The following is a 12738-nucleotide window of genomic DNA, read 5'->3' as shown; positions in this document are numbered from 1 at the left end:
CGAGCCTGTGCCCGCTCACCCTGCCCCGCTGTGCAGTAGGTCAGCCTGGGGGGCCTGCAGGGAGCTGTGGGCGGCGACAAGGCCTCTGGGTGCAGAACTCAGGGCAAGACGCAGATCCTGCCGAGGGTTGGTAGACGGCTCTGAGGACAAGGAAGAAAGCAGGAGCCAAAGTCAACAGCTTTTCTCTTTTTCTTCCTCCTTTTCAAAAGCTTCACCCAGGAAGAAAACTTAGCTGTTATTTACACCTTGGGCTGGAAAAGAACTTTCAAAGGAGGACATTCAGGTAGAAAATTTTAAATTTAACAGATTTTACTCAACGTAAGTACACTTCTTTCTATTGGAAATAAATAAATACAATTCAAAGACAACAACCGAGAGAAACATTTGCAGCATTTTAACCAAATGTCAGGTCCATAGTGAAGTGAAGTCGCTCAGTCGCGTATGACTCTTTGCGACCCCATGAACTGTAGCCTACCAGGCTCCTCCATCCATGGGATTTTCCAGGCAAGAGTACTGGAGTGGGTTGCCATTTCCTTCTCCAGTTAGGTCCATAAGGAAAGACAAAATTCCCCACGGCACCGTGAAGCACCCCAGCCCCAGCCAGCCGGGGTCTTTGGCCATGTGGGTGCCGGGGGGCCACAGTGGCCAGGCACTTTGGGGCTGCCTGTCCACAGGCCCTTCCCCAGCCTGGTCTGACCCGTCGGGGAGGGTAGGCAGACGTGCGCTCAGAGGCCTTTCTGGCGAGCTGGTGCAGAGGCCTCAGGGACACATTCACTTTCTCTCCGATAGCACCTCGGACACAGCAGAGCTTGGGGGGCGGGGGCGGAGTTCAGAGAGCCCGCACCCGAGAAAGGGTGGGGAGAAGGCCGGGGCCCTGCCTCCAGGCCCCGTAGGGGTTCCAGGAGGGCCTTACTCGGGGGAGCTGGAGCCCCACACCGCGTACCTCGTTTCTGTGGGGGGGAGTGGGGATGAAAAGAGATAAAGACGGAAGCGCTGTGCTCCCAGCCCTGACCTCACCGGTGAGCCCCACCTGCAGCACCCCGACACCAGACAAACCACCGGAAGGCTCCAGGGCGGGGCTGCCAGGACTCATGGGGCCAAGTATGGGCTTGTCTCACCTGACAGACCACTGCCCCACACACCCCGCTGTCAATGGAGCCACACAGCCCAGCCCAAGGTCAGGAGGCAGGGCATCGTCCGCTTGCAGCTGCCTTCTGTCCCCGGGGCCCTGGGGCAGTCCCCTTCTGGCACAGGAGGCCCCGGTTTGCTGGAGCAACTGGTCCTCCCCATGGTGTGGGTCTGAGGGGCTCCTTGACTTGCTCAGGGCCCTCGCTGGGCCAGGAGGCAGCTGTCTGCCTGGCTCCTCCGGGTCAGGGCTGGGCAGGTAAACGGCCATCACCAGCTCCGGCTTCGGAGGCCCATTCCTCCCGCAGCAAGGTGGCACGTGGCTCCAGGGGAATGAGAATCCTCTCTGAGCACCCCCAGGGTGAGCAGCCCCACTGAAGAAGGAATTCATAGGGCCTGGACTCCATCTCAGGCTTGTCTGTGCTGATCGTGCTAGGCCACCTCTCCAGTGGATTCTGAACTCTCTGCTTAGTGCCTGTGGGAACGACAATGGAAGGATAAGACCCCCTCCGGACAGGGGAACCTTGAAGATCATATCCAGGTTACTCATCACCTAAGAGAAAACAGACACTAATTACCCCTGCCTCCGGACACTATCTATCAGAATGTAAGCACAGGCTTATCAGTTATTAACTATTTGGAATGTAACTGCGGGCTTATTGATTATTGACTGTTTGAACACATAACACGTGAATGATGGGGTTATTGTAGTTGCATTTACCCTTCCTTTGTTTATGTAAGTCTCAAGGGAATTGGGGTGGTGGGTTTGGACACGTACACATCATACACATGGGGTATAAAAGATTTTCACAAATGCTGGTCGGGGTCCTTGGCTAAGAGGAGACTCTGCCTTGGGCCCGCCGGCGTAATAAACTGCACTCCACTATCTGCATTGTCCTTCTGAGTGAGTTTGTTTCCCAGAAAGCGTGGCTATAACATTTAGTGCATTGGCTGGGAAACTCCTCGCTTTGAGGAGACAGGTCTCATTTGAGGCCACCCCGAGGCTTTGTAGCTTGAATCTCCTAGAGGGGGGAAGGCGCCTCGCCCCTCTGGAAGGATTCTGCTTCTCAACGCCTGGACCTTTCACGTCAGCAGGTAGTGGACGGCAGCAAGGGAACTGAGCGCTCAGGTGAGGGGGAACCCACCCGGCAGGGTGGAAGAGGGGGCCTGATCACCCCCCTGGGAGGGACCAGAAGGAGCGGGGACCCACAGGAGCCTGGAATGGGCAGGCGGCGATTGCTTGGTACACAGGTCGACGAGCGTGCTAGGGTTTAGGAAGGAAATTTGTGAAGGACATTTAGGAAGTGTGTCCACACCGTCTCGGGGAAAATTATTACCACGCGATCGCCAGGGGATTTTTAGGATAGGAAACTGGTCCTTGTATGCTCGTATTCTGCCCTCCCCAAGGAGGTGTCCCGTCTGCTGTGAAATTCTTGACCCCCTCGGAATTGTTAGGCTAGAAGGAGGGGGATACAGAAGTGAGTATGAATTGGCTTTTCCGGAGATGGCCTGGGACATAGGATATTTAACCCATCTGTGTTTTCATCCGCACCTGATCAAGCCCACCAAGGCAGAATGGACTTTAAGGGAGAAACAGTCTCGGACCATGTGATGTTCTGGTTCAGCTGTGCTGACCGGCAGGTGAAGACACACTGATCCCCCTTCTCCCTCTGGGATCTGGCAGGTAAGGCTCTCCTCACCCCAATTAGGAAGGAGGCAGAATGGCAATTTAAGTGTCACTGATTGGAAATATCAGAAGTACATAGGGTACTGAAAACTTCGTAGACAGAACGAAAAAGAAAAGTAGAAGAAGGTCCGAGAAGGTAAGCAAGATGGGATGAAGTGAATCTAAGGCAACTGCATTGGAGTGCATGATTAAAAATTTAAAGAAGGGACTAGGAGGAGACTATGGGGTGAAGATGAAGCTTAACCGCCTCCACATACTCTGTGAGGTCGAATGGACCGCTATGGGAGCAGGATGGCCGCCAGAGGACACCATGAACTTAAAAATAGTGGAAGCAATCTATACAGTAGTCACAGGAGAGCCAGGACACCTGGGTCAATATCCATCTATTGACTTATGGCTAGGATTAGCTTGAGACCCTCCTACTTGGACAAGGTTCTGTATCCAGAAGGGAAAGGGAAAAATATTAATGGCACAAAAATTGACTGATGATAAAAAAGGAAATTCCACAGGATTTGGACGGGGATGACCTGATCCCTCCCCCATGCTGGATAATGACACGCCTGCCTCCCAGTGCTTCACCAGGACTGGAGGCCGCCTTAATGCCCAATCCAGGGCCAGGTGAAGTTTCTGCAACAGCCACTGCTCCTCCGCCAGCTTTCCCGGAGTTCGTAGAGCCCCCGTTTGGGCAGGCTCCGATCCCGGTGACAGAAGCCTCTGGCCAACACTTCCAGGATCCGGCTCCAACCGAACCGCCCAAGCTATACCCGCCTCTCCCAGTGAGTACTGACAAGAGGGGGAGGGAGATGTTGAAATTAAGCAGAGACTACGCTCTGCCAGAGAGCCGGAGGGAATAAAAGAGAACAGACAAGAGACTTACAGTGCTAGCTGCTGCTCTGGAAAAGTCTATCGCGGGCCCTCCGGAAAACCTCATCTGCCCCAGGGACAGGACAGTCCTTCAACCGGTCCCAAGGGAGGCCCGGGTCCCCGATACAGCCAAACCATTGTGCCTGGTGCAAGCTTTTGGCCACTGGAAGAATGAATGCCCTAAGGCAAAGAAAGAAGAGGAAGCTCCCGCAGTTTTGGGGCTTGCTGACTTGGAAATTAACTAGGGCTGCCAGGGCTCAGAGATATCAGGTCCCTGAGAGCCCATGGTAACCGTAAAAGTGGGGGACCAAAACACTGACTTCATGGTGGATACAGGAGCAGAACTGTCGGTAGTAACAAAACCTGTGCCACCACTATCCAAAAAGACTACTGCTATTACTGGGGTATCGGGAGAAGAGATGATTAAATCATTTTGCCAGCCCAGAAAATGTCAGATGGGGGGGGGGCACCAAGTGACATTCCTGAGTGCCCAGTACCCCTGTTGGGAGGAGACTTGCTCTCCAAACTAGGAGCACAGGTGACTTTCTCCCCTGAGGAGAGGCCCACCTTCTGGACGGACTCTATGACTTATTTGCCCTCTCTCTCAGTGCCAACCCAAGATGAGTGCAGGTTGCATGAGCCCCTGAAGGCAGAGCCGGGTGGGCCGGAAGAGCATGAGAGAGCTAACTCAATTGTTCCCTGAGGTCTGTGTGGAAGACAACCCCCCCCCTCCCCCCAGGCTGGCTGAACATCACACCCCAGTGATAATGGAACTCAAACCAGGTACCATCCCGGTTAGAGGGCGCTGGTACCCGCTATGGATGGAGCCTGAACCGGCATACTGCCCCACATCAATAGATTGAAACAAGCAGGCATTCTAGTAGAGTGCCAGTCGGCTTGGAATACACCTATCCTGCCAGCCAAAAGGGAAGGAGGACAGGACTGTAGGCCTGTACAAGATCTCAGGCTAATCAACCAGGCTACTGTGACTTTACACCCCACTGTTCCAAACCGCTATACCTTGCTTAGCCTCCTCCTGCGGAGGACTAAAGTTTACACTTGCCTAGATCTCAAGGATGCCTTCTTCTGCATACACCTCACCCCAGCATCACAGCCCATCATTGCCTTTGAATGGGAAGATTCAGTCGGGAGCACCAGATAACAAAGGCTAACTCCACAGCCATCTTTGGGGAAGCCTTGGCTTCTTATCTGGACTCATTCCATCTGGAAGAGTATGGATGTCAGCTCCTACAATACGGGGATGGACTGCTGCTGGCTGCCTGAGACCAAGGAAAAATGCTGGAAAGGGACAAATGCACTGCTCCAGCTGTTGATGGAAGCAGATTAGCGGGTTTTAAAAAAGAAGGCACAATCTACAAAGAGGAGGTAAGGTATCTGGGGTTTGTTTTAAAGAAGGGCTCAAGGTTCCAGACCCTAATTGGGTCCTATATACTGATGGCACTAACCTGATAAAACAAGGACAACAGCTGTTGGGTTAGCCAGAGCAGAAGGGGCCATCAAGACTGAAAAGAGATGGTGGGAATTGTCAAGTGACAAATTATTGGTACCGGAGGAGCTGGCACACACTCTGGTAAGCCAAACACACCAAGCGACCCACCTAGGCCATGCTACCTGCTCACAGGTTAATGCTGCCTCTCAGGTATTCAGACAAAAACCTCCGGGTATTCAGCTGAAAGGCACGCTGCCCCTTGAACACCTGGGAGTGGACTTCACTGAAATAAAACCTCACTGACACTACCATTATCTGCTGGTCATGGTATGTACGTTCCCGAGATGGGTAAAAGCTTTTCCTACCTGGACTGAAAGAGCATCAGAAGTAGCCCGTGCCTGCTTAGGGAAATGGTTCCCAGATTTGGATTTCCTACCAGCATTGGATCAGGCAATGGCCTGGCTTTTGCAGCTGATTTAGTACAACAAGTAAGCAAAACTTTAAACATCAAATGGAAACTGCACACTGCATATAGTCCCAGAGTTCTGAGATAGTGAAATGAACCAACCGGACACTTAAAGAGACTCTCCAAGTGGATCAGAGAGACTGACTGCTCCTGAGTGGACTTGCTTCCGATGGCTCTGCTCACACTCAGGATGACCCCACAGTCCCAAGGCTATTCTCCATACAAAATTGTGTATGGGAGGCCTCCTCCCATAATAAAACAGGTGTCAACAAATTTGCCTCAGGTAAGGGGGGACAAGATTTCACAGCAGATGGAACTGGGTAAGGTAGTAAATCGGGTAACTAAGTTTGTACAAGAAAGGGTGCCATTCCCCCTTGGGGAACAGATTCATGAGTTTACACTTGGTGACCAAGTATGGGTCAAAGATTGGGAACATGACTTGCTAGCCCTTTGGTGAAAGGGCCCTTATGTTATTCTAACTACCCCTACTGCAGTTAAAGTTGCAGGTATTGTCCCTTAATCCATCACACCAGAGCAAAGAAGGCATACCACGCTGACCCGGAGGACGCCAAGTGGACCACCCAGAAGGACCCCACCGACCCACGGGAAACCAAAATCATTCTGAGGAGGAAGAAGAAAACGAGGTCCCGGACGAGCCCTCTACAGGATGGAGCTGGGTAAACGACTCCTGCTGCTCGGCCTCACCAATGCCATTCTGAACCTGACCACTGCTCCTGCACAGGACAACGTCTTCATCTCGTGGGCCACAACTCTGCCAACTGTTGGGTATGTGGGGCTATGCCCCTGTCAGTAATAGACAGACTCCCCTGGTGGGTATCGCCACTCCGTTCCTCTCTCTCACCAACCATAACCTTTCTTTGCTCTCCTGGTGTAAGAAAAAGCCATCAATGGGCCAGGGACATAGGGTTACATTTAACATGAACACCAGCCTTATGGAGATAACAAAGGCTTATACCTCATATATGAAAATTAAAGAAGAAAAGGGCTCCCTTAACAAAAGGGGGACAGGCCTCCTGGTACCTTGAGCAATACTACCAGGTCTAGGATGAATATTTCTGGATGACTCCTGAGAAAAGACAGTTGATTACCCCTGCTACTATTTGCTGGGAACAAAAAGAACAGAAAGTTGGATTTGGCGACCACCCCCTAGACCCAAAAGAATTAAAATATATGGGTTATTTGTCCCTTGAACAATGTAAACAAATCTTGGAAGTTACCTATCACCCCAATCAGTCTGTTCAGTGGCCTGGTTCCGACTGGAAATATAATCCTGGAATGCGCTGGGTAGCCCCCAATGGGACCCATTGGCTCTGTGGGCTTAACTTATGGCCATGGTTACCAGTTGGCTGGGTGGGGCATTGCACATTAGGATTTGCTTTCGCCCATGGCAGTATTAAGCCTGGCCTACATCAGCCTCCAGTAAACCTGCCCTATCTGCATGCAAGATGGACACGATCTGTGTTCCAATGGTACGACTATCTTGCTGCCTTGTTTGTACGCTCTGTAGGGACAACGGATATCATGGTTAAGGTAGAGGCCTTAACTAATTTCACTAAACAGGCCCTCTTAGACAGTACAAAAGCCATTCAAGCTTTGAACGAGGAACAAATTCAGATGAGGAAGGCAGTAATTCAAAATAGGATGGCATTAGACATACTCACAGCAGCCCAAGGAGGGACTTGGCCCATAATTAAAGTCGAATGTCGTGTGTACATCCCTGACCTGTCTGGAAATGTATCTACTGCCTTGGAGGATATGCAAAATCAAGTGAAAGCCATGTCTAATGAAAATATTCCCTTTTGGACTTTAGTCCTCTCCTGGGTAAAGGGAGACTGGTGGAAAACCATTGTAACTGTTGTTATAGTAATCTTAATCATACTGCTTTGTGGGTCCTGCATCCTACAATGCCTTGTGAATTTTGTGATGCAGAGGTTGATAGCATTCTCTCATGTGGGTGGCAAGAGGGTTAAGGTACAATATATCTCAATGAATGATGCTCGTTACAGAAACTAAGAACATCAAGAGGGGGGAATGAAGAAGGAATTCATAGGGCCTGGACTCCATCTCAGGCCTGTCTGTGCTGATCGTGCTCGGCCACCTCTCCAGTGGACTCTGAACTCTCTGCTTAGTGCCTGTGGGAACGACAATGGAAGGATAAGACCCCCTCCGGACAGGGGAACCTTGAAGATCATATCCAGGTTACTCATCACCTAAGAGAAAACAGACACTAATTACCCCTGCCTCCGGACACTATCTATCAGAATGTAAGCACAGGTTTATCAGTTATTAACTATTTGGAATGTAACTGCGGGCTTATTGATTATTGACTGTTTGAACACATAACACGTGAATGATGGGGTTATTGTAGTTGCATTTACCCTTCCTTTGTTTATGTAAGTCTCAAGGGATTTGGGGTAGTGGGTTTGGACACGTACACATCGTACACATGGGGTATAAAAGATTTTCACAAATGCTGGTTGGGGTCCTTGGCTAAGAGGAGACTCTGCCTTGGGCCCGCCGGCGTAATAAACTGCACTCCACTATCTGCATTGTCCTTCTGAGTGAGTTTGTTTCCTGGAAAGTGTGGCTATAACACCACCTCTAGCCAGGGGTGGGGAACGCTAAGGGCCACATGTGAGGAGGTCTTGGGGCAAACCCCTCACTCTCCTACCCACCGGAGTCTCAGGCTTCGCTGTTGCTACTAAAATTTGCTCTCCTCCAAACGTTCCCCAGACACTTGGTGATGGACCTGGGGGACGGGCTGCTGAGCAGAGACCCCGAGGGTCCCCTGGGGCCCCACCTGCGGGGACACAGATGGTCCTGGGATGTTGGCTCCAGGTGAGGGCAGCCAGGTGCCAGGCAGGGTCAACGGCTGCACCCCCAGTTCAGGGCGAGGCTGCTGGAGCCCAGAGCCGCAGCAGTCAGCATCTGCTGTCAAAGGCAGGGGCCCGCAGCAGGTCCTGCCGGTGCAGCCAGCAGCAGAGAGCAGGAGTGGACCACCGGCCCGGCCGAAATCAGGGCGTCTCAGGGCTCAGCCTTCAGGAGCTGTGGGGAGGGCAAGGACGGGCCACAGGGCCGGAGCGGGAGGGGCCTCCAGGAGGGGAGATGCCCACGAGTAGCCTGGATGGGGAGCTAGATGGGGCAGGGAGCAGACACGGCCACGCACAAGCCCAACCCGGCCACTGTGGGGGGAGTGCTGGGGGCTGGGGGCTCGGGGGACAGCCCTGGGCGGCTGGGGGCTGGATGCTGACCTTGGGGGGCTGGAGGCTGGGGAACTGGGGTCTAGGGGGCTGGGTGCTAGCCTTGCAGGGCAGTGGGGACTTGGGCCTCCTTTCTCCGGAGCAAACAGATCCCCACAGCGACAGGTGGGGAGTGGCCTGTCTGCACCAGAGAGACCCTCCATCAACCCAGCCCACCGGCTCACGGCTTCTGCAGACTCTCCCAGGTGCCTTCACTGAGTGCCCCACCCCCATCACAGCCCCTCAGGGTCGGGCTCTCGGGGGTCCCGGGGGACGGCTAGGAGCCCCGAAGCCCCCTTCCCAGCCTCCTGTCATCAGGAGCCCATCTTGGGCCCTGTGAACCCCCCACCTGTGACTGGGGCTCTCGGTCTCCTGAGCCGGCCCTTTTCCGACCTCGGGGACAGGACAGGGCGGGGCTCCCTGGGCAGCACAGCCCTGGGCTGCCCTGCGGACTTGGGAGCTCTGGTTAGGGGGCCGCGGGGCCCCCACGGAGGAGGGCATCACTACGTGCCATCTGCCCCGTGCCCGCGACCCTGCGGGTGGAACCCGAGGCCGCCCTGCAGACAGGCCCCAGCACCCACTCTGCGGGGCTTGGATGGGGGACAGCCGTGCCGCCCTGGGTCCCCACGGCCTGGCCTTGCCAGCGTCAGAGGCCTTGACCCAGCGGCCACAGCCCTTGTCACCCGGAGCGTCCAACGTCCCCAAAGGCCCAGATGCCCCCTCTATCCTGCTCACCTCCTCCCGCGTCCGGAGGCCACGGTGCTGCTGGCGGGGGCCACGGTGCTGCTGGCGGGGGCATCTCCCCCTCACACGCCCAGCGGCCTCCGCATTCCTCGCCTGAAGGCTCAGGCCGGCCCCACCTTTCAGGGGAACGCTCTCTCCCCACCCAACCCCTCTCCTGCCCCTACACCCACGGATGGGGGGGGGGGGGGGTGCATCGCTCTCCAGCTGGGGTCCCAGCACCCAGATCCAAGCAGGAGGAGCGGGACAAGGTGGGCAGCACAGGGGCCATCACTGCGGCCCCAGCTCAGATCTGGGCTGGGGGACACAGGGCGGGGGGCTGCCTGGGCTCAGGAGTGATGGCAGGAGCCCCTGTGAGGCCAGGGTCTGGGGGCTCCCGCTCACCCTGTCAGGGCCCGGGAGTCGACGGGGACTCCAAGAAGATTCCAGCAAAGCGTGGGAGCAGGTGCGGGGGCGTGGCCAGCAGAGCTGCGCCTCCTCCCCTGGGCTCCGCCCTGAACGGGGGCGGGGGCGCGGCAGAAGGGGGTCCTCCCGTCCAGAGACCTCGGATGCACCCCCCTCGCCAGCCCAGGGCCGGCGGCCTCTCGGGGCTCGGGCTGGTGAACCCCGGGAGCGGGTCACTCGCAGGGCGGCCCCCACCCCTGCCCCGCCCTCCGGCTCTGAGTCCGGGGGCCGCAGAGGACCGGCAGCCGCCAGCCGGCCACCCTTCAGTCACCCGACCTGCTCCCTCACTGCCCCGATGCCCAGGCTGCTGCTGCTCACTTTACCCAGAAACAAAGGGGCCGTCGTCTGACCATGGTGGCCGCCCCACGGGAAGCCCGGACCACCTCGCGGGAGAGAAGAGGGGAAGAGGCCCTGGGTAGACAGGCCCACCAGGGATGCCCGGCAGCCGCTTTCTCACACACCCCTGCACCAGGACGGCTCTGGAAGCCTGCCAGGACGGACTGTCCCCGCAGGGCGGCAGGGAGGAGCAGGAATCCCCAAGGGCCGTCCCAAGTGCGTTCACCAGGGTGACAGTCCCGGAAGGGGCCGCCGCCCGGGGAACAGGAGGAGACAGCCTGTTCTCTCGGCCCCCAGGGTCTGAGGAGCCTGGGCCCTAGGACAACAGGCCTTGGGCCAGGCAGCAGTGGGGCTGGTGGGGCCCCCGCCCCTGGTCCTGGCAGAGGTCAGAGAAGAGACAGGGAGCAGGCCAGGGTCAGCATTCCGTGAGAGTGAGGTCAGGGGTCAGGGCCACCTGCACCTTTCTGGGGTCAGCGTCCTGATGGACATGCTCAGGTGGCCCACATGCAGGGCCACACGGCCACCAGTCTCCCCCAAGCCTCTGGACTCTGGAATGCAAGTCCAGCTTACAGGATGGGGACTCTGCTCCCCTGCAGGCCTGGGCAGGGTGCCTCCTGCCCAGGTGCACCCCATCCCGGGGGCTGAGCAGTGGGAGACGTCCTTGCACCCCCAGGCTCTCCAGCGGCTCCCGCCCCTGCCTGCGGCTTCCTCCCACCCGGGGGCTGCCCGCAGCCCCTTCCTCACCACCCCCGGGCCCTCCAGCGGGACCTCCTCTTACATAACCTCTTCTCAGGTTGCAGTTTAGAGGTTTTAAGGTGAAAATCAACTTTCTCTAATCCAAAGACAATATACTCTCAGCCCCTCCCAGGCACCTTCAGGGATTATTCTGGGAAATCACAGGTGTGTGTGTGTGTGTGTGGGGGGGGGGGGGGGGGTCTCTCCTGCTCCCCGCCCCAGACACAGGAGTTTTCAGGTCTGGAAGGTGGGCCTCTGGCAGTCCAGCCTGCTTGGCACCCTCCCTCTTGTTTCACTGACTCCAAGACGCTGTCCACTGAGACACCCCAAAGCAGAGAGGCGTCGGGGGTGGGGGGGGCGGTGCTCAGAGGCAGAAGTGAACCGTCACCAGCTAGTGGGGGCAGAGAGAACGGCAGCCCCCACCCCAGCGGCTGAGTCCTAGAACAAGACCCCCACCTTCATCACCCCCCACCCTCGGGTCAACCCCCCACTCTCAGGGTCACTCCCACCCTTGGGGTCGCCCCCCCACTGTCGGGGTCACACCTCACCCTCGGGGTCACACCCCCACCGTTGGGGTCATCCCCCCCACCGCTGGGGCTGCCCCCCAACTTCATCATGCCCCCACCCTCGGGGTCACCCCAGTAGGAAACGCCTAATGTAAGCCTGCCTCCCAGGACCCAGCCTCTGCCACCTCCTCCGCTGGGGGGTCAGCCGCCCGGCCCCCTCGCCCCAACCCTGAAACAGGTGGGAAACACCAGCCTGCGCCCCAGCTTCCAGAGTCTGAGGCTGAGCTGCAGGGGCTGCCCGCTGGAGGCCAAGAACAGAGACCAGCCACAAGGCACTCGGGGAGCCCCGCAGGGCCGCGTGCCGAGCCCGGGATGGTGGGGAAGGGGCCGGAGCCCGCCGACAGGGCCAGCGAGGCAGGAGGGCCCCAGAGCCCCGGGGAGGCCCAGAACCCCCAGTCCAGGCGGGTCCCGGGACCAGGTAGGGAAACAGCAACCCGTGGGGAGGGAACCACATTTCAAAGCCTGGCAGACAGCAGGAGGGGCCAGTGGTGGACAGACTAGAGGGCCCCCAGCCCAGGAAGGCTTTCACAGGTGGCCTGACACCCCCTTCTGGGCCGGCATGGGGGTTGGACACAGGCCCCTGGCCTGTGCCCTGAAATACTGCTGAGCCACGACCCCCCACCAAGGAGAACACCCATCTCCCCCAGGGTGCACCCCTTCCACAGCCAGGGGGCCCTGGCCAAGCAGGGGGCCTCCAGCCAGCCGTGGCACTGAGGGCCGGGCTCGCGGCCCCTTCGAGGCGGGCTGAGGGCGGACTGCAGCCCAGGCCTGTCTCAGCCATCCAGTCCAGTGGAGCCACGGGACCCATGAGTCAGCCTGTGTCCGGCTCGTCCAGGTTCGATCCGAGTGCACCTGCTCCTGCCAGAAAAACAAGGCAAAACCTCCGGAACTATAGACAATGACGTCTCCTCCCCACCAGACCCTACCTCCAGACCCTCGGCAAAGTGAGTCCCCGCCAAGGTCTCCACGCAGGAGGGTTCTGTTGGAACCAGCGTCCAAGGGTCCGCGTCCTTTCTCAGAAGCAGCGGTCTGTCCCCTCCTCTCCTCAAGGGCCTCAAGGGCCA

Source organism: Dama dama, chromosome 20 (assembly GCF_033118175.1).
Source record: "Dama dama isolate Ldn47 chromosome 20, ASM3311817v1, whole genome shotgun sequence".
In the NCBI taxonomy this organism is placed as follows: Eukaryota; Metazoa; Chordata; class Mammalia; order Artiodactyla; family Cervidae; genus Dama; species Dama dama.
The sequence above is the reverse complement of the archived record's forward strand: the minus strand, read 5'-3'. Positions refer to the sequence as shown.